Source organism: Cydia pomonella, chromosome 1 (assembly GCF_033807575.1).
Source record: "Cydia pomonella isolate Wapato2018A chromosome 1, ilCydPomo1, whole genome shotgun sequence".
In the NCBI taxonomy this organism is placed as follows: Eukaryota; Metazoa; Arthropoda; class Insecta; order Lepidoptera; family Tortricidae; genus Cydia; species Cydia pomonella.
This window is the reverse complement of record NC_084703.1, coordinates 16,364,472-16,387,556: the sequence shown is the minus strand read 5'-3', so window position 1 is coordinate 16,387,556 and position 23,085 is coordinate 16,364,472. Positions and strand designations below refer to the sequence as shown.

The 23,085-nt window shown below is 40.9% G+C and overlaps 1 protein-coding gene across 1 annotated transcript in view; it reads left to right on the top strand.

Moving 5' to 3' along the window:
• LOC133516815 (epithelial discoidin domain-containing receptor 1-like) overlaps positions 1-23,085 on the top strand; it is a 277,132-nt gene that overhangs the window by 41,223 nt on the left and 212,824 nt on the right. The gene's annotated exons all lie outside the window — the stretch shown is intronic.

The window sequence follows — 23,085 nt, the reverse complement described above, 5'->3', positions numbered from 1 at the left end:
GTATTTGGATGACGGGACCCTTGGCGGCGAGGTAATTTCCGTAATGGAAGATTTAAAAAAAATTAATACAGACATGAAAAAAATTGGCCTCTCACTTAATTTTTCCAAGTGCGAACTTTTTATTACCGATTCTTGTCCGGATAAGGAAAATACAATGAACCTTTTTAAACAACTCGCCCCAGATATCAAAATTCTAAACAATGATTCACTTCACCTCCTTGGTTGTCCCGTCCTAGATCAATCCTTTGAAAATTTCATCGATGAGAAAATTCTAAATTTCAAAGCAACATCACATCGTTTGGCAAAAATTAATCTACATTCAGCATATTCGATCATTAAGCATTGCCTTTTCGTCCCAAAATTTACTTATATACTTCGCGGAACCCATCTCTGGAAATATCCCAATTTGGTCTCAAAATTAGATACTTTAGTCATAGAAACGCTCACATCTATCTTCAACATTTCTTTTGACGAAAGATCTTGGACCCAGGCTAGCCTACCTATTAGGTTTGGCGGCCTGGGAATCCGCAAAATTTCCTGTGTTGCTCTACCTGCGTTCTTGTCCTCGGTGCATGGTGCTCAGAGCCTCATAGGGAAAATATTAGATTCTTCCATTGGATCTATGGAGGCCGCACACTGCTCCGAGGCCAAGAACGTTTGGTCTATAACCTGCCCCAACACGGATCCGCCTGCCAATCCTTGCTCGCAGAAGCAATGGGACGAGCCTCTCTGTCAACTAGTACGGAAAAACCTTTTAGATACGTCAACTAGTTCGACAGACCGAGCTCGTCTCCTTGCGACTGCAGAGTGGGAGTCGGGTCTGTGGCTGCAGGCATTACCCTCTCCAAATATTGGCACTTTTTTGGATGACACTACCTTCCGCCTGGCAGCTAGCTTACGTTTAGGGGCATCAACTAACCAACCACATCGCTGTCAATGCGGCGCCATGGTGGACATCCTAGGCCACCATGGCCTCTCGTGCGTCCGAAGCGCTGGAAGAATGCCCCGCCACGCCAGTATCAATGATGTTATCCGTCGGGCCCTTGTTAGTGCCAGAGTGCCGGCAGTACTTGAGCCCAGCGGTCTAGCCAGGGACGATGGCAAGCGACCCGACGGAATGACACTGGTGCCTTGGAGCATGGGTCGGCCGCTAGTGTGGGACGCTACATGCGTTGATACCCTGGCACCGTCCCATGTCCCGAGCACCAAAGTTACCGCTGGCGCTGCGGCATCCTCGGCCGAAAGCCTCAAGCGCCGCAAATATTCAGCACTAGGAAGTAGCTACATGTTTGCGGCGTTTGGCGTTGAAACCTTGGGGCCATGGGGGCCAAGTGCGCGTCGGCTTTTTAAAGATTTGTCGGCGCGCCTAATAGAGGCCTCGGGCGACCAGAGGGCTGGCCACTATTTCGCTCAGCGTATAAGTATCGCCATACAGCGGGGAAATACGGCCAGCCTTCTAGGCACCTTGCCCATTGACGGCGATTTGGGCCAAATTTTTTATCTTTAGTTTAAGTTGTTAGTAAGTTTTATTTTATTATGTATGTTTATTTCTTTGTTTTTGGATATTTATTTTTATTAATATTTTAACTTTGATTTGACAATGTCTGTCATTCTTGAGTCATTCAATACAGAAGTAATCTTAAGTTATAAAAATCTCCACCGAACACTTTCTATGACCTTAATATGATAAGATTCATATACTAGCCGTGTCTTATCCAACCTCGACATTGGCAGAATCATCAACACCTTGATGGAGCCATAACACGAAAAATTGATTGAAGTTATAAAAATGCCTCGTTTAACAACTTTCACTGCTCCCGAATTAATGGACATGATTTTGATTTACGGCGAAGCATTACAAAACGGTAATCGAGTGTTAGCTCTGTATAGAGAGCGATTCCCTGATTTCCAAAGATCCCCGAATTGTACCAAAAAACGCTCGAGTAATTGTAAACGCGATACAGTGAGTTCGCGAAGGTTTGCCCGTGACTGAAAGGGTGGAGGGAGCAGCTATTCACGATGAAGTACCAGTTCCATTACAAGACCGAATCCTCCGCAATTTTGCACTTGACCCTGAGAGCAGTAGAGGAAGGAGGTAGAAGAAGAAGAAACTGAGAAACAAGATAACTGAAGTTATTCAGAAACTCAGAGATACCATCAATCTTCGCCACGTCATGGGCCTAGTCAAACGACGTTGCGAAACCTGTTATGAAATACAAGGAAGACACGTGGAGAATAGGTATCTGTGGCGAAACCGGCGAAACTAAACTGTGCTTTTAATAGGTAGGTATTAAAATATATTGTTTTTAAATCTGTAGTTTTTTTACGTGTACGTGTATCTAACTTTATTTTTGAACTAGGTATTACGTTTATCAGATAAAAATCATCATACTTGGTTATTATTTACCCACTCATGGCAGTTAATGACAATAAGGACTTTACTTACACGATATGAGCTTTTGAAAGTAAAGGTGCGACCACACCGCTGCTTAAAAAACGGTGACGGTACGGAATCGCAGTGACGTGCTTCACGCGAATCTTTTTTGTTTACAAAACAGTTGCGTCTTTTACGTTACCGGTGTGGTGTCTGCCATAAGATCTCCGTGTAATATTTTTTGCGATTTGTACGCAGTACATTTACGGTGCGTCAGCGTATTTTAAGCAGCGGTGTGGGGAGCATGCGTCAAAAACAGTACGCATACGACGCGTCACTGCGATTCCGTATCGTGACCGTTTTTTTAACTGCGGTCTGGTCGCACCTTAACTGTCAACGAGCGTTTAGCGCGAGTGTGCATTACATTGCGGGAAGAATTATTTTGTATGGATAAAATTTTAATGGCAATTCTAAGTAAAAATTATCTAATTACATTTCTTATGTCCTATACTAAACACCGTTAAGAGATTCGCCCGTATTAGATTTACACACTGTTATATAACAATGTCATTAATTTATATGATGACCCGATCGTAAATTATTATTTTGTATACTCCTCTACTGTTATCTGTCATTACATTCATGAACACTAATATAAGAACTTATGAAATAGGTTTGATGAAAAGTCTATACTGACAATTCCTTATAACATCACTGTCTTGTGTTTAAAATCGCTAAAACGATACTGCGATTAATGGCTACCAACCTAACAAAATCAAAATTAATACCGTTTTCAAACTAAGTCTTCCTCCTTCCCTTATCCCACATTATGTGGGGTCGGCAAACTAAGTACCAACTTATAAAAAATATTTTTTTAATGTCATTACCTCAAAATGACAAACAATGTTCACCATAGACAATGTTTGTCATTTTGAGGTACATAAAATATTCATAAATAAAGTTTTTTTTATTTAGTTCGCATTTTAATTTTATGTCAGTAGTTGTACTAGTCGTAGAATAGTTATTTACGATACAAGTTCAGAAAATAAGAAATTCACAACGAGTGGTGATAAATTAAAACACGACCGAAGGCAGTATTTTAAATCGTCACGAGTTACGAATTACCTATTTGCACTTGTATCGTACAACGTTTTACAGTACATATGGCTCTTTAAAGTTTCGACATATGCACGGAAAGTGCTCATTCCCACACGCGTGCTGGAAAGTAGCACCATATGTACTGTAGAAATATTTATATATTCTATATATCGCTGTCTAAGTACCCTCAACACAAGCCTTATTGAGCTTACTGTGGAACTTAGTCAATTTGTGTAATAATGTCCTATAATATTTATTTATTTTTGACACTTCTTATACAACAGGCGCATGAAAAACTATTGTACACCTACCTGTCAACGCAGGATAAAAACTAGGTAAACGTAAAGATAAAACACATGCTTTACATTTAAAATTTAAATATTATTCTAATTATTAAGAGCGACTAGATTTTGCTTGGTGCGCGGGGCCCGTGGGCCCCGCGGTGTGCATGGTGCTGTATTTGGTATTGTTGTTTTTGTAGTTGGTGCTGTTGTTAGTGTTGTTGTTGATGAGTTGTTGTTGTAGGTGCCGTTGTTTGAGTGAAAAAGTTAGTTTTCCAAAGGGAAAAGGTAAAGCAGTTAGAGTTTTGCTTGGTGCGCGGGGCCCGAGGGCCCCGCGGTAGTCGTGTAGTTTGTTGTTTGTGTTGTTGTTAGTGTTGTTGTTAATGTTGTTGTTAATGTTGTTGTTGATGAGTTGTTGTTGTAGGTGTCGTTGTTTGAGTGAAGAAGTTTGTTTTCCAAAGGGAAGAAGTGGTGCAGTTGTACTTCAGCTGCGCGTGCGAGCATGCACTCGGCCTCGCGTATGTTGTTATTAATGTTGTTGTAGTGTTTGTTGTTGTTGCTGTTGTTTAGGTCTAATAGTTTGTGTTTTCCAAAGGGAAAAGGTAAAGCAGTTGTACTTTTGCTTGCAAGGAATGGTCCGCGTGCGAGCACGCACTCCCGCAGCTCGGCCTTCGGCCTCGCGTGCTTGGGCGATCCAATGGGACGCTCCGGGCCTTCGGCCCTACGCGGAGCTCAGCCTTCGGCCTTCGCTGGGTTTCGAAGCTCAGCGTCGGGCCTTCGGCCCGCCGCTTCGCTTATTAAGATAGTTAACTTGTAACCGGTTCGCTCTATAAATGCACTTTTCCCGTTATTTTTAGTATAAAATATATTTGTTTTCCAAAGGGGAAAAGTAATGCGGTTGTACTTCCTATTTGGGCCGCACTCTCGCAGCTCGGCCTTCGGCCTCGCGTGCTTGGGCGATCCAATGGGACGCTCCGGGCCTTCGGCCCTACGCGGAGCTCGGCCTTCGGCCTTCGCTGGGTTTCGAAGCTCAGCGTCGGGCCTTCGGCCCGCCGCTTCGCTTATTAAGACAGTTAACTTGTAATCGATTCGCTCTATAAATGCACTTTTCCCGTTATTTTTAGTATAAAGAATATTTGTTTTCCAAAGGGGAAAGGTAATGCGGTTGTACTTCCGCTTTGGGCCGCACTCTCGCAGCTCGGCCTTCGGCCTCGCGTGCTTGGGCGATCCAATGGGACGCTCCGGGCCTTCGGCCCTACGCGGAGCTCGGCCTTCGGCCTTCGCTGGGTTTCGAAGCTCAGCGTCGGGCCTTCGGCCCGCCGCTTCGCTTATTAAGGTACTCGGGGAGGGTTGGTTTCGCTTCGGGAGTAGTGCGGGAAGTTGGAGCTTAAACACGACCCAATAGTAAAAGTGTCTTGACAAGCTCACGTCGGGCCTTCGGCCCGCCGTTTCGCTTGTCTAAGACACTTTTCCTATTGGGTCGTGTTTAAGCTCCAACTTCCCCCTCTCAGGTGACGCTTCGGGCCTTCGGCCCGCCGGCTCCGCTTATCAAGACAGTTGACTTGGTAGAACGCTTGGGAGCACCTTGTGCACGCAGCTCGGCCTTCGGCCTCGCTTTAAATTACTGGGGGTTGCACGCTTGGGGGTCGGGGAGAAGGCTCCGGGCCTTCGGCCCTCCGCTGGGGTCGGCCTTCGGCCTCCCAGCCTGAAGCTCGCCCTTCGGGCTCGCTTAACACAGTTTTTATATAGGATTTCGCTTTGTTCCTCACGCCCGCAGCTCGGCCTTCGGCCTCGCCCAAAATTACTGGGAGTAGGACACGCTTGGCCACTCGGGATGAAGCTCCGGGCCTGGCGGCCCTCCGCGGGGTCGGCCTTCGGCCTCCCAGCCTGAAGCTCGCCCTTCGGGCTCGCTTAACCTACTTGGAAATTTGACTTTGCCCCTGTCCGCCGCCATTTTGGATTTTTCCAAAAAACTTTTTTTCATATGGTAATCTTGGCCCCCAGGCTCGCCGCATGCAAAATCTCAGCGCGCTCGGACCAACATAAAAAAAAGAAAAAAAAAAGTCGGCCATTTTGAATTTTTTTTTGATGCAGTTTTATTTGTCTCGGGGCCCTCTATGACATTTGGTCGAGCACCCCCCACCTATCACGCACCGTTTGAGAGTTGCCATACAAAAGTAAACTGGCCATTTTTCCGCCATCTTGGATTTTTTCCAAAAATTTTTTTTTTCCATAGGAGTCATTGGGGCTCCGAGATACCGCGACCAAAATTTCAGACCGCTCGGACCTTTTTGAAGTTTAAGAAAAAAAAAAAGTCGGCCATTTTGAATTTTTTTTTTCTTATTCAGATTCCACTCGGAGCCCTCTATGACATTTGGTCGAGCTCCCCCGACCTATCTCTCACCGTTTAGCATGTGGGGGATTCGAAAAAAAATCCCATACAAAATTTTTTTCGAGCTAAAAAAAAAAAAAAATTTTTTTTCGAATGCGGGGGCCCATATGTACCCACATACCGGTTCTCGGCGCTCTCGGACCGTTTTGAAATTTCGGCGCCATTTTGAGTCGGCCATTTTGAATTTTTTTTAATGCCATTCCATTTGTCTCGGAGCCCTCTATGACATTTGGTCGAGCACCCCCCACCTATCTGTCACCGTTTAAAAGTTGCCATACAAAATAAAAGTGGCCATGGTGTCCGCCATCATGGATTTTTTCCAAATTTTTTTTTTCCATACCGATCTAGAGGGCCCCGAGATTCCGTGACCGAAATTTGAGCGCGCCGGGACCGACTTGAAAATCGGCCGCCATTTTGAATCCGCCATTTTGAAAAAAAAATGGCGGCCTCCGAAACTGCCCAGGGTCCTCTGTGACATTTGGTCGAGCACCCCCCCACTATCTCCCACCGTTTAGCCGGGCCGTCAAACATTTTTCTGTCCCGATCCGGTAGACCGAATGTCGGATTTTTCCGGAGGTCACCGGACCGCCCCCTGTACGGCCGTACCAAACTCGAATCCCCCCCGCGCCTCCTTCCGGGAGAACAATTCGTGTCGATTCACGTTCGGGCTGCAGCTTTATATAATATAGACTAGATTTTGCTTGGTGCGCGGGGCCCGGGGGCCCCGCGGTGTGCATGGTGCTGTTGTTAGTATTGTTGTTTTTGTAGTTGGTGCTGTTGTTGATGTTGTTATTGATGAGTTATTGTTGTAGGTGCCGTTGTTTGAGTGAAAAAGTTTGTTTTCCAAAGGGAAGAAGTGGTGCAGTTGTACTTTTGCTGCGCGTGCGAGCATGCACTCGGCCTCGCGTATGTTGTTATTAATATTGTTGTTTATGTGTTGTTGTTGTAGTGTTTGTTGTTGTTGCTGTTGTTTAGGTGTAAAAGTTTGTGTTTTCCAAAGGGAAAAGGTAAAGCAGTTGTACTTTTGCTTGCAAGGAATGGTCCGCGTGCGAGCACGCACTCCCGCAGCTCGGCCTTCGGCCTCGCGTGCTTGGGCGATCCAGTGGGACGCTCCGGGCCTTCGGCCCTACGCGGAGCTCGGCCTTCGGCCTTCGCTAGCCTCGACGCTTCGCCGTCGGGCCTTCGGCCCGCCGGCTACGCTTATTAAGACAGTTGACTTGTTGCCGGTTCGCTTTATAACTTTTCCCGTTATTTTTGTTGTCATTAATATAAATAAGATTTGTTTTCCAAAGGGGAAAGTTAATGCGGTTGTACTTCCGCTTTGGGCCGCACTCTCGCAGCTCGGCCTTCGGCCTCGCGTGCTTGGGCGATCCAATGGGACGCTCCGTGCCTTCGGCCCTACGCGGAGCTCGGCCTTCGGCCTTCGCTGGGTTTCGAAGCTCAGCGTCGGGCCTTCGGCCCGCCGCTTCGCTTATTAAAACACTTAACTTGTAACCGGTTCGTTCTATAAATGCATTTTTCCCGTTATTTTTAGTATAAAGAATATTTGTTTTCCAAAGGTGAAATGTAATGCGGTTGTACTTCCGCTTTGGGCCGCACTCTCGCAGCTCGGCCTTCGGCCTCGCGTGCTTGGCCCATCCAGTGGGACGCTCCGGGCCTTCGGCCCTACGCGGAGCTCGGCCTTCGGCCTTCGCTGGGTTTCGAAGCTCAGCGTCGGGCCTTCGGCCCGCCGCTTCGCTTATTAAGACACTCGGGGAGGGTTGGTTTCGCTTCCGGAGTAGTGCGGGAAGTTGGAGCTTAAACACGACCCAATAGTAAAAGTGTCTTGACAAGCTCACGTCGGGCCTACGGCCTTTGGCCTTCGGCCCGCCGTTTCGCTTGTCTAAGACACTTTTCCTATTGGGTCGTGTTTAAGCTCCAACTTCCCCCTCTCAGGTGACGCTTCGGGCCTTCGGCCCTACGCGGAGCTCGGCCTTCGGCCTTCGCTGGCCTCGACGCGTCGCCGTCGGGCCTTCGGCCCGCCGGCTCCGCTTATCAAGACAGTCGACTTGGTAGAACGCTTGGGAGCACCGTACGCACGCAGCTCGGCCTTCGGCCTCGCTTTTAGTTACTGGGGGCCGCACTCTCGCAGCTCGGCCTTCGGCCTCGCGTGCTTGGGCGATCCAATGGGACGCTCCGTGCCTTCGGCCCTACGCGGAGCTCGGCCTTCGGCCTTCGCTGGGTTTCGAAGCTCAGCGTCGGGCCTTCGGCCCGCCGCTTCGCTTATTAAAACACTTAACTTGTAACCGGTTCGTTCTATAAATGCATTTTTCCCGTTATTTTTAGTATAAAGAATATTTGTTTTCCAAAGGTGAAATGTAATGCGGTTGTACTTCCGCTTTGGGCCGCACTCTCGCAGCTCGGCCTTCGGCCTCGCGTGCTTGGCCCATCCAGTGGGACGCTCCGGGCCTTCGGCCCTACGCGGAGCTCGGCCTTCGGCCTTCGCTGGGTTTCGAAGCTCAGCGTCGGGCCTTCGGCCCGCCGCTTCGCTTATTAAGACACTCGGGGAGGGTTGGTTTCGCTTCCGGAGTAGTGCGGGAAGTTGGAGCTTAAACACGACCCAATAGTAAAAGTGTCTTGACAAGCTCACGTCGGGCCTACGGCCTTTGGCCTTCGGCCCGCCGTTTCGCTTGTCTAAGACACTTTTCCTATTGGGTCGTGTTTAAGCTCCAACTTCCCCCTCTCAGGTGACGCTTCGGGCCTTCGGCCCTACGCGGAGCTCGGCCTTCGGCCTTCGCTGGCCTCGACGCGTCGCCGTCGGGCCTTCGGCCCGCCGGCTCCGCTTATCAAGACAGTCGACTTGGTAGAACGCTTGGGAGCACCGTACGCACGCAGCTCGGCCTTCGGCCTCGCTTTTAGTTACTGGGGGTTGCACGCTTGGGGGTCGGGGTGAAGGCTCCGGGCCTTCGGCCCTCCGCCGGGGTCGGCCTTCGGCCTCCCAGCCTGAAGCTCGCCCTTCGGGCTCGCTTAACCTACTTGGAAATTTGACTTTGCCCCTGTCCGCCGCCATTTTGGATTTTTCCAAAAAACTTTTTTTCATATGGTAATCTTGGCCCCCAGGCTCGCCGCATGCAAAATCTCAGCGCGCTCGGACCAACATTAAAAAAAGAAAAAAAAAAAAGTCGGCCATTTTGAAATTTTTTTTGATGCAGTTTTATTTGTCTCGAGGCCCTCTATGACATTTGGTCGAGCACCCCCCACCTATCACGCACCGTTTGAGAGTTGCCATACAAAATGAAATTGACCATTTCTCCGCCATCTTGGATTTTTTCAAAAATTTTTTTTTTCCATAGGAGTCATTGGGGCTCCGAGATACCGCGACCGAAATTTCAGAGCGCTCGGACCTTTTTGAAGTTTTAGAAAAAAAAAAGTCGGCCATTTTGAATTTTTTTTTTCTTATTCAGATTCCACTCAGAGCCCTCTATGACATTTGGTCGAGCTCCCCCGACCTATCTCTCACCGTTTGGCATGTGGGGGATTCGAAAAAAATTCCCATACAAATTTTTTTTCGAGCTAAAAAAAAAAAAAAAATTTTTTTCGAACGCGGGGGCCCATATGTACCCACGTACCGGTTCTCGGCGCTCTCGGACCGTTTTGAAATTTCGGCGCCATTTTGAGTCGGCCATTTTGAATTTTTTTAAATGCCATTCCATTTGTCTCGGGGCCCTCTATGACATTTGGTCGAGCATCCCCCACCTATCTGTCACCGTTTAAAAGTTGCCATACAAAATAAAAGTGGCCATGGTGTCCGCCATCTTGGATTTTTTCCAAATTTTTTTTTCCATACCGATCAAGAGGGCCCCGAGATTCCGTGACCGAAATTTGAGCGCGCCGGGACCGACTTGAAAATCGGCCGCCATTTTGAATCCGCCATTTTGAAAAAAAAAATGGCGGCCTCCGAAACTGCCCAGGGTCCTCTATGACATTTGGTCGAGCACCCCCCCACTATCTCCCACCGTTTAGCCGGGCCGTCAAACATTTTTCTGTCCCGATCCGGTAGACCGAATGTCGGATTTTTCCGGAGGTCACCGGACCGCCCCCTGTACGACCGTACCAAACTCGAATCCCCCCCGCGCCTCCTTCCGGGAGAACAATTCGTGTCAATTAATGTTCGGGCTGCAGCTTTATATAATATAGATATAGAAAGCCACCGGAAACTAATAGCTTTAATGTGTTTTTTTTTAAATGGAAAATGTAGTCTCCATCGCCATCATTCTTTTGTATGTAGATAATAAACCATCCAGAAAAATCTCAGATTATGCAACGTGTTTATTGTTTGTGTTATCGCGAATTTGGGTATTATTCCCAGAGAACTGTTGCATAAACAATACTAAGATGATTAACTTATTATTAGGTCTAAAGTGAAAACAATTTTTTGCCAGAATTCATGTAATGTATCTAGATGAGTAAGATGACATATTTATATATATATATATATATATATATATACTTAAACAACACATATCAACAACACAACACATATCAATTAATCTTGCTTAAACAAAACATAAAAAGTAATTGAATTAGCCGAGGAGTAAATATTTGTGTTAATGTCACCAATGTGATTGTGAATACCTATGTATTCCTGATTCCTAGTACCAAAGGTTTACCACCACCGGTAGATACCGCTACAATTTCGATCTTTAATTTTTCTATTCGTTTTCTGACACTGTGCATATGTAGTGAGCACTCATACAGATGTGATTACTATATTTGATGTACTGTAGTTACCTACATATTTTTGTTGTAGGCTTATATGTATAGAGTTACCTTAAAAATGTGTATGTGTAACTGCATATATGCGAACAATGCGTGCGGTTTGTGGTTGTGGACAGCGATCAAGAATGGCGTACAATTCTGACCCTTGTTCTAGTTTTATTGTGCAAAGTGGCCTTGCAGATGTCTCCTTATGTCGTGAGTACCTACACGAGATTTGTCGGCCGCTCGTTGTTTCGTTGTTTTGTTATTTTACAAAGTATAGTTACTTGTTTTCCCCAGATGGATTATTAAAATAAGCAGGTACCTACATATATCTCAGAAATTTTAAAACATACTTTGGGTGCTAATTTGCCTCTAAATTTACAAATACCGGCAATCTGAAAAAAAAAAACGTCTTATATATAGTTAATTTCGGTATCTAAACTAAGTCACTATATACGTTGTGGCTTCAACACATAGGGACTCACTTTAATATTTACATACATGCTGCATTATATTACAATATACCATAAAGGCATAATATTACAACAAAACTACTGCTCTTTGATCATTTGACATCATCAACATTATCTATTACTCTTTTCCGCATTCAAGGCGTGTTGGCCTAAACATCCGACATTCTCGTACAGAGGTTTAAAGTTTAAACTACAACACACGTAATGATTGCGGTCAAATTGATTTTATCATGGCAAGACATATATTATATTCCAGCGTTAGCGAAAATTGTGTTTATAGGTTAGAATGTGTTACAGAAATTAAAAATAAAATTATAGAAATGAAAAATACTAAATAACATCTTTCGGGTACAACAATTTAAGAACATCTGTACTTTAGTTAATTCAAAGATATTTGAAGTTCCAACAAGAAGAACACCCATATACATAGATATAAAAGTAATGGTACATTACATTAAGTATTAACAGCGCACCCGTTCGCGTTTCTGAGAACTGAATCGATCTACTATACTCGTATAGGTGCACCGGCCGACGTGGAAGCTTCCTATGTAGGTACATTAAAACAGCTGCGAAAGTGCTCTTTTCACGAGATTCACAGAAGCCATGGCTGAATGCGCACGGTTTGGTATTGAAGGAGTTCTGAGTGGATGAAAACACGTGTATGCACATAATAATAAATTAATGTATTGCTTTAACACAACATTATATTTATACCGAATATACAGGCGTATTCAATGACTTGCTTAAATGCTGAAATGCTTATTTTTATTTAGTAAACACCGCACCATGCTCGTAAGTTTTTCGGCTTCGAATACAATAATTTCTCTGTTTAAAATTAATTCGTGCAATGCAAAAATAACGGCACGAGTAAGTACAAGGGCCCATGTCAGGGTGAATCCCGGCCTACATTAAAGAAAGAGGCTTATGTCCATACATAAATCCGAATTAAAACAGAAGAGACTCGAATAAATAATGTCGGCTCGTTATTCAGAGGTCTTACGTCGTCCGGCCTACTTTCTACTTACGGCCATGTTTTAATTTTTTTGTATTTAAAACCTCTGGTAATTATGAGTAAGCAAAATTTGTGGTAGAAGCATTTTTACTCCACCGATTAATTTATGCGTCTTGTTTAGGAGAGTGCCATGACGCACGTCACGTGGATTTTCAGCCTACTCTAAGACAGAATAAGTTTTGTATTATGTGACTTTAGCCCTGAGATACCTTATGTACAGTCGACGTCAAAGATATGGAGGTATATACTTTTTGTGATACGATGAAAAATATATTTAACATTGACTGTAACTTATGCTTGCGGACTTGGACTAATAATACTGCGGACGGAGTTTCGGTAAAACACAACTAGGATTCCATCATCCACCAATTTCCTAGTATTTACGCGTGACACAAAGACATTGACAGTTATCTCTATGCCGTCAGTCGGATCAACATGTCATTTGAGTAAATTGGTGGAAGAATAATATAAAATATGCCGACATGCGTGGTCAAGTGTTGTAATAATTATACAGATCGGACGAAAAAAAGGAAGGATAACTTTTCATAGGTAAGTTTATCAATCATCATGTGATCATACGGAAAATCGCGATATTTCAATTTCAATTTCTCCGAAACAGCAGTATGGCCAGTAGGTTGAATAGGGTAATTTCCCGAAAGTAGGGTAATTGATTTCCTTCTTATTCAATCGTTATGTACCTATAAGAGATTATTTAGGTAAAGGGATAAATTATTGATTGTGAATTCCAAAATAAGTCGGTATGGTAATTTCCCAAAAATAAGGAGATTAGACGCTTTTATGACTAATATTTTATAGTAAACCGTTGTTTATCTTTATAAAACAATATAAATTATGTTCAAAATCTAATGTCTTTTAACAATTGATTTCTTCTAAAGTTAAATATTATAATTTTTATAATTATTTGCACGCGGTGCATGTAATTTGAGTCCGCAGTTATGGGACGCATGTGTTAAGACTTATAAAAGCATATACCTACGTAGATATTTGTATATTCAGTCCATATTTGTTTAAAAAAATATTACCAGGATTGTTTATACATTTATAAATTATCGAAATTTATACATTTTCGATCATTGTTTATTCATATTTTTTTTGTTTAAAACATGGTTTAAATATATGTTTCAAGTTAAATGTATAAATTAAAAAAACGAACTGATATCATTCCGATGCTAAATACTATTATTTTAAATATGTTTGCACAAAGTAATTATGCAACATTACGCATTTTCAAGACCTATTAAATCAGGTACATATTTATTGTCAAACATACGTAACGTAAACATATAAACGTAAAATAATTATTACGTCAGGGAGCATATGTTTTACATGGTATCACTCGTTTACACGCACACTTTCAAACCATCCGCCAATCCACAGTTTGTCATAAGTCAAATTACCTCTGATAATATCTTTACTCTATGCTTGCGGAAATATATTTTTAGTTGGTTACAAAGTGTAAGTACTCGGTAATTATAATTCTTTCCGGTTGTTGTTTACAGAGAGTTGGTTGTCTCAACTCATCATTGTTTGTTTGGGTTATGCGTTATTCAAAAATACCTGTAATATACTCTTTTTAAGGTAATTTATGTACTCTTAATAGCTGATATTTTTAGCCGTTCGGATATATCATGATTCTAGTATTATATACGAACTAGAATCCAATAGAATATCGTTCTATAGTTTCCGGTACAAGTAAGCGTGCATCTATTATAAATGTTTTTTTTTGAGGTTTTTAAGAATAAATATTTATTATGATTTGTTTTTAGCAAATTAAGTCTCACTCGCGCCGTAGGTACTATTTTAGCTTTCCTTTATTTTAGTAGGGATTTCTGAATTTATTAGCTTTACATTTCACTGGGAGTATTTTTTAGGGTTTAGGTGATACATAAGAGATCAAAGATATATGTTTGACGACCTATCTGGCCTAGTAGATAGTAACCCTGCCTATGGAGCCGATGGTCCTGGGTTGAAATTCCAGGAAGGGCATTTATTTGTGTGATGTTGTTACTGAGTCATGGGTTATTTTTATGTATTTGTATATTATATATATCAGGGGTGGCCATCAGGTCGATCGCGACTGTTAGTCCAGTCGATCGTGGCAAGGCAAAAAATATAAATACGTAGACCAGCTTCATTTAAGGTTTCAAGAAGTATGTAATTGGTAGATCGCACAGGGTTTCGTTAGTAAACAGGAGATCTTGGGTCTAATCAAGTTGATCACCCCTGATATATATCGTTTCCTAAATACCCACAACACAAGCCTTATTGAGCGTACTGTGAGGCTCAGTATGTAATAAATAATGTCTTATAATATCCTATCCTATCCCAATCCATATGTACGTGATTGTACTCATTACTTAGGAACAACTTATACTATACTTACAGCAGTAACTCTGAAAACACAAAAAGACTTGGTTGCATACAATTGTCGAATTGAACTTCATTATTCAATAAAATTAAATAATCATTTATTTCAGGCATTTACAGCCCATATGTGGGTTAGTAACATACAAAGTAAAAAATAAAATTAATGTAAAGACTCACAGCTATATATAACCTAACATGCAAAAACGAGGTAGGTACGCTTCGTAATTGCATGGAAAAATTATGAATGAATTCATTGATAAAGTCACCATGCACATTTACAAAAACCGGATGAGCTTTATAATTTTAATTAATCATAACTATAATTTTGACGAGAAATAATGGTAAAATTGGCGAAAAGACAAAACAATTCAACTTATAAAATTATGAAGATTTAAAAAAATAATTATAGTCAGCAAAGATTAATAAGAGTAAATTAATTAAAATATAAAAACATTGAAACAAATTAATAAATGTCCTGTAGTAACAAATATACATATATATAAAACAAACAACAAATTTCAACATTAAAATTAAATTAATTTGAATTTCCCTATATCATATCATTAATAGTCATAATTTACGAAGCTGGAGTGTAGACCGACCCATCTATGCATCATCGGAGAGTCCCACCTCTCGGCAAATACCTTCAGGATTCTGTTCGGACTCCGTATCAGTCTGTCGAGTAAGGAGGCACAGCGCTTCCTTATAATCGCATGGAAGCCATCCACGCTTGCCTCCGCAAACATGCCCAATGCACTGCACCTCCGTCGAAGAAGGAAGGAAGGCGTCATTATATTGCTCTCGAAGAGCGCTGTACGTCCACTGCGTATAATTGACCCATAGGTTACAGGTGTAGAAGCACTGGCAGTATTCCCTAAAGAGAGTTATTTACCTTAACTTCCTTAGTGCACCCCGAAAACCTACGTGCCAACATGTTGCAGCGGACGGACAGCGCCCTTCTCTCCCTCTCGATGTCCATGTTGTCACAGAGATCATCAGTTACCCAGTGACCCAGATACTTGAACTGCTTTACTCTGTTCAAGTTTGTGCCACATAGAGTAATCGGTGGCAGGGCATCGTACGTTTTAGCACCCGCTTTGAAAATTAAAAATTCGCTTTTCTTAGCGTTATATCTAAGTCCATGGGTCCCTGCGTATCTCTCACAGACACCGATTAGGGCTTGCAGAGCACCCAGAGATGGCGCCAGCAACACCATGTCGTCTGCATAGCTGAAGTTGTTCATAAAAACACCGTCAACCGAGCATCCGACATTGGCGTTGCTCAGCTCCTCAATCAATCCGTTGACGTACAGATTGAATATCCGAGGAAACGAAATCCCCCCTGTCTCACTCCGCAGTCCAACCTGTACTCCTCTGAATACACACCGGCCCATCTCACGCTGTTCTTCTGCGTATGGTACCAATATCTAATAAGGGAGGTTACCTCACGAGGAAGACCGGCAACTTGCTGCATTTTTCGCTAGAGAACTTTATAAGACACTAGATCGAAGGCCTTAGACAGATCTAGGAAGCATGCGAATACCGGTGTTTTCCTGGCGGTATAGTACTGGACAGTTCGCTTGAGGCAGAGAACAGCACTTTCCGTGGATAGGCCCGGCCTAAAGCCAAATTGCGCATCGTGTAGCCGAACATGCCTGTCCAGCTGCCTACCAAGCAGCGTGTCCAGCACCTTGGCAATGACGGTTGCCAATGAGATGGGCCTGTAGTTGTTCGTATCTGATGCATCTCCAGTCTTATTCTTAATTATCGGGACCAATATAGTATACATCAGCTCATCCGGTAAATAACTATGAATAAGACGGAGGCTGTAGAACATTGCAAATACTCTCGACAGATGGTTGCCCACATATTTCAGGTGCTCTATGCTAAGATTGATTATGGATCACCTGATGTTTTATGCCATTTCAGTGTTGCTCTCATAACAACAGTTACAATAATTATAATGAGTACATAGACGTATGTACATCTTGTTTCACCTAAAACTTTACGGCCCGTTTTGAATATTCTTTTATTTTTACTGTATTTGTCAAAAATATTGTACTTACTAAAATAATAATATTTGTTTGATATAAATAAAGGGCATTATTTTTTCCAATTTACCTACTTCCGTGTAGAATTTTTGTAGGATGTCTGCATATATTATCCGTAGATATCTTGTTAGAATGATGTTTTAAAAAAAATATTTATTTTAATTTGATATTTCGGACAGCAGTATTTTACTGGGGCTGTAGATTCACGAACAAACATACAGAAAAAAATATGACTATATGTAAGAAACGAATATTAAAACTAGAGACCGAAAATAAATAGTTATAAAAAAGCACTAAATCACCGTCTTAAAAACAATGTTATTAAAGAATAAAAGAACAGGTCAAGTGTGAGTTCATTTTACTCGCGCACCGAGGGTTCCGTACAAACTTTGAATTTGACGACCGGTTTGGCCTAGTGGGTAGTGACCCTGCCTACGAAGCTGATGGTCCCGGGTTCAAATCCTGGTAAGGGCATGTATTTGTGTGATGAGCATGGATATTTGTTCCTGAGTCATGGGTGTTTTCTATGTATTTAAGTATTTATAGATATTTATATATTATATGTATCGTTGTCTAAGTACCCTCAACATAAGCCTTATTGAGCTTACTGTGGGACTTAGTCAATTTGTGTAATAATGTCCTATAATAATCTCGTGTAACTACAAAAACAAAATACTTTTTGATATTTAACAAATTTCACACATATCAGACAAAAGAATAAGGATCAAAGTCAAATGGCGTTTTAAAAGCTATAATCATGTGTCGAAAGATGGCAGTAAATGTACTATGGCTACAAAATTTTGTTTGACAATACACCTCTATTTCAAATTTTCTTTGCCTATACTAAGTATAATTATGTACAGCGCCATCTATCGGCAAATTATCTAACTAATTTGCGCGATGTAATGTATGTACATGTTCTTTTATTTGAAAAACGGTGTATTTAATGTAATCTTAAATAAATTTCAAGTATAATAAGCACATGTAAATTTGTTTAAATTACAAACTGTACCCCTAGTGTAAATTTGATCGACATCATAACGTGACGAACGCGTTTGCGTTAAGTCTCATTTTGTATAGGATTTAGAGTTTCCAAAACGTCCCGCTTGGCGCGCTCTTTCTAAATCCAATACAAAATGAGACTAAACGCAAACGCGTACGTCACGTTTCGAAATCGAATTTATTTACACTAGGGGTACTGAATTTAGAGATGTTTTTTGTTAATTAAAAAATAGTTACTATGATAGAGGTCTGATTATACTTTTACAGAAATTTATAGTAATGCTAATATTATGTAAAATTTTCATAATTTTTCTTCGGTAAACTTCAGAGATTAAAGGGAATGGTATTTTTTTTCACATTTTCCTCCATCAATCAATTTTATTTCACTACGAAAAAAAAAACAAAAAAATGTCTTGGAATGTACAATTTGCACTCTTTCAACTGATACCCCACTTGACCTAGTCACTAGACTTTGAAACTTTGCCCCCTCTTCATATGGGGCATTTTCCATAGGTAGTTAATAAAAAATAATACTTTTAATGTGTTTGGATTAGCGTTGTTTATAAATATTCCAAATTTCAAATCGATAGCTTAAGTGGTTCTTGAGATATTTAGCGTTGTGACAGACAGACAGTTGAACAGAGTCGCACCATAAGGGTTCTTTTTGTACCTTTTTGGCACGGAACCCTAAAAAGGGTAGCAAAATTTACACTTTCACATAGTTATTCAATTACTAGTAAGTTCTGTACATTCTGTACCTAACACATATTTAAAATTCAACTAAATATCTATCCATCATGTTCATATAAATGCATACATCAATATGTGCACACAAATGAGTAATTGCTGTCATTAGATTGCAATGACAATTAGCGTTATTGTTAAAAATGTATTAATGAATGAACAATAGCATGTTATTAGTTAACCGTTATTGTTCGATATGTGTTTACTATTGACATTTCGCATAATTCACAACTTTTGTAATGTAACTAGGTAATCACAATGCAATTGTATTTTACAGTACATATGGGACTACTTTTATGTACTAGTGCGATAATTAGAACATTCAGTAAACTTTTCGAAAAATTAAATGTCACATGTTTTACAATAGTACATTACGATACGAGTGCGAAAAGTAGGAAATTTGCAAAGAATGGCGATAACTTAACACACGACCGAAGGAAGTTTATCACCATTCGTTGCGAATTTCCTATTTTTCGCACATGTATCGTAATGTACAGTCAAGTGTAAAAATATGGGTGTACACATCTTACTCAAAAATATGTCCGATAGCATCTTATTCCAGTGTAATAAGAGCGTAGTACCATATTTATGAGACGATTCTCTCGATACATATTTTTGCAGCTGACTGTACTATTATAGATCTTTGCCTAGAAGTTAGTCTTTAAAAAATACAACAGTTGTACTATGAATGAATGAAAAAATGAAAAAAAAGACGTACGCAGGCCGTATAACTAACTAAAGATTATCATCCCACCTAACCTATTCTTTCAAGATTTTTGATTATGCGGGGGCCGCAGTTCAAACCTAACCTAAACCATATTTTTGCGAGGATTTTTATTCTACGGCGGGTCGAAGTTCTAATCCAACCTAACCCTCCTCTGGCTAGGTAGTTGGGTCCAAATTCATTTCGTTGTCTTGTTTCTGAATACTCGGTCACACTTGTATCTACGTCTTCTACCAAATAAATAAAAAAGTTGAGTCCCATTTGTATTTCTTTCTAGCTATATTTTACATGAAAAATTATAAAAACTAAATTTCATCTCATACAAAAACCTGCATTCCGTCACCGTTTTGGGGAAAAAACAAGACAACGAAAATAATTTTGACCCAGTTATTCGATTATGCCGGAGTCGCAGTTCCAACCTAACCTAACCCATTTATGTCATGCACTCATTATGCCACACAAATGATTATGTGATGTCACTTGTTAGAACAAATAATATGCTTTAGAGTATTTAATAATTATGGCAAAGTATATTAGATGGAGTGTAAATATACCTTATGACCATTATACCAAAAATAACATTATGTTTGCCGTTAAGTAATTAGGTATTACCGTAGTATGCCATGTATTACGTTATTCATAATAACGATATATCAAACTATAATATATGAAAAGTAATTATAAAAAAATGTAGTGCACCCCATGACAGAAAACAATTTCGCGCTTCGGGTACGTTTCAAGCTTCATGGTCGGGATCTGAATCCGTCAAGATTCGAGGAGTCCCTCATCAGAACTGGACCTTGACAAAAATGTTTCTTGGAACTTCAAAACGCCAAACGTGAAATATGCGTCGTTGAAGAGTTCCTTCGTTCTTGCTCGCTCACCAAATAGCTTTTTTTTAAATAGTTGAATTGTTGATAAAAATACTAGTATCGCTATATATATACCAATAAGATTTGACGAGTTCCCTAATCATTGATCCCGCTCTCAGAACTAGATTTGACAAAAATGGGACCAACTTGGAACTATACAATTTTTAACAAAGAAAACAGATTCAAATTGATTCACAAATGATGGAGTTCTAAGCTATTGTTACATATATAATAAAAGCCGGCCAAGAGCATGTCGGGCCATGCTCAGAGTAGGGTTCCGTAGTTACTCTTCCGTCACAATAAGCTAAACTGGAGCTTAAAGTATGGTAGATTGTTAACCAAGGGATGAACTGTGGGTGTACGTCTTTTTACTATGAAGGGGAAACTTTTTGCGATAACTCAAAAACAGCTGAACTGATCATGTCCGCTATAGTTTTCATTTAATGTCTTTCGTAAGCTCTACTTTCTCGATTTTTTTCATATTTTTTGGACCTATGGTTCAAAAGTTAGAGGGGGGGACACATTTTTTTTTCTTTCAGAGCGATTATCTCCGAATATATTCACTTTATCAAAAAATGAAAGACCTTTCCAACGATACCCCACACTCTTGGGTTGAAGCGAAAAAAAATGTTCACCCCCACTTTACGTGTAGGGGAGGTACCCTAAAAAAAATTAAATTTTTAGATTTTATTATACGACTTTGTCGGCTTTATTGATTTATATATCCATGCCAAATTTCAGCTTTCTAGCACTAACGACCACGGAGCAAAGCCTCGGACAGACAGACAGACAGACAGACGGACATGGCGAAACTATAAGGGTTCCTAGTTGACTACGGAACCCTAATAGTTGACTACGGAACCCTAAAAACGGTAGAATTGTTATCCTCCTCTTTTTTGGGAGTCGGCTAATAATTCCACAATTACCGTAATTAGGATTTATAGACGAAAATATACTTTGTTGTACAAAAACAAATTCTAATTGGTCGTGAAAAGAACATGACACGAAACAATGTAAGTATGTACCTAATAGTAATTTGCAAATATTTATCATATTCCATATACCTAACCTGGCCGCGTAGCCAACGTTACAATCGTTAACGCTCCGTAGCGTAGCGTAGTCATCTCTCTCTATCACTCATCCATATTAGCGCGACTGTGACAGTTGCGTTTCGTTCCCACGGAGCGTGAACGATAGGCACGTTGGCTACGCGGGCTGTCAGTCAGTACCGATGGTATTCAATTCTGAATTTCATCGACGCATCTCTACCCGAATATCTCTGGTATCAGTCGAAATCTCGTTTTGATGACAAAATTACGCATTGAGTTCCCAAACCTCTACTGCCAAAATGCTGAGCCATACCAACCCGACGGCATTATTAAACATTCTAACAGTTTTGCAATGGAAACCAATGTGGATATACGCATTCCATTGAAAAGCATATAGCTCATAAGTACTGGCGTAGTTTTCTACTAAAAATAGTGAAAAACATAAGACTACTAAATACAAAGTTATACCTAACCAATTTGTTTCTGACGAAGCATTTATAGATCAGTGGAGGAATTATAATCATTCACAATCACAATCATTAAACTAAGTAGTTATACAATTTTAAGTGACCGATTAAGTAATATTGTATTCGGTTACCGCAATAGTTATTTATGAAATCACGTAAAACGATATAATTTCTTTAAACAGCAGCAAAATATTTTTCGCATGTCAAATTACAGGGCTTCTGTTGCTGAAGCCCCGTTTCGGCCACACTATCAATTATCCCTTTGCACGATACCTAAAATGCCAGTAATTATTACCCAAAGGCATGCCCGCGTGTTTTGGCGAGATTTAGATCGGATTCGATTGCGAATTGTTCAACACACTTTGATTTACGTATTGCTTTGTCTTTATTTGGAATTCGAAGCCTATTGTTTTCACGGGATAATGTATTGTAGGTACTTGTTGTCGATCGATCAGCACATACAGAGGGAGACTTCAAAAACTACTTGAGTCATTAATTCATTTTGGTTCTATCATAAATGCTTCTTAATTATTTCAAAAATCTTCCATATTAGGTATATTAAATTCCCGCGTCGAGAATTTACTATTTCGCTGTAGAAATTATTATGGCGTTGATTAATGATGTCGGAAATATTTGGCATTCCCACATTAATTAGTGACAAATACGCCTCGCTACGGCAATGTTTATCAACTGGCACACACCGGAAACCGTTGACTATTTCCCTAACGAATACCTACTAAATATCATTAGCAGTGGAAATTTTACGGTGCCGGTTATAATGACCAATTAATCCTTCCAACTAGAGTTGATTATAAACTGAATATAACTTCCCTAAATGGCTACGAAAATAGGGAACTGTGTTTATACTTTTCCATAAAAGTGACTCATTTACATTTGTCCTGAGTGTACGACTGCAGTTTTTAGGGTTCCGTAGCCAAATGGCATAAAACGGAACCCTTATAGTTTCGCCATGTCCGTCTGTCTGTCTGTCTGTCTGTCTGTCCGAGGCTTTGCTCCGTGGTCGTTAGTGCTAGAAAGCTGAAATTTGGCATGGATATATAAATCAATAAAGCCGACAAAGTCGTACAATAAAATATAAAAATTTAATTTTTTTAGGGTACCTCCCCTACACGTAAAGTGGGGGTGAATTTTTTTTTTCGCTTCAACCCTAGAGTGTGGGGTATCGTTGGAAAGGTCTTTCAAAACTAATACGGGTTTTCAAGTAACATTTTTTGATAAAGTGAATATATTCGGAGATAATCGCTCCGAAAGAAAAAAAAAAATGTGTCCCCCCCCCCCCTCTAACTTTTGAACCATAGGTCAAAAAAATATGAAAAAAATCGTGGAAGTAGAGCTTAAGAAAGACATTAAATGAAAACTATAGCGGGCATGATCAGTTTAGCTGTTTTTGAGTTATCG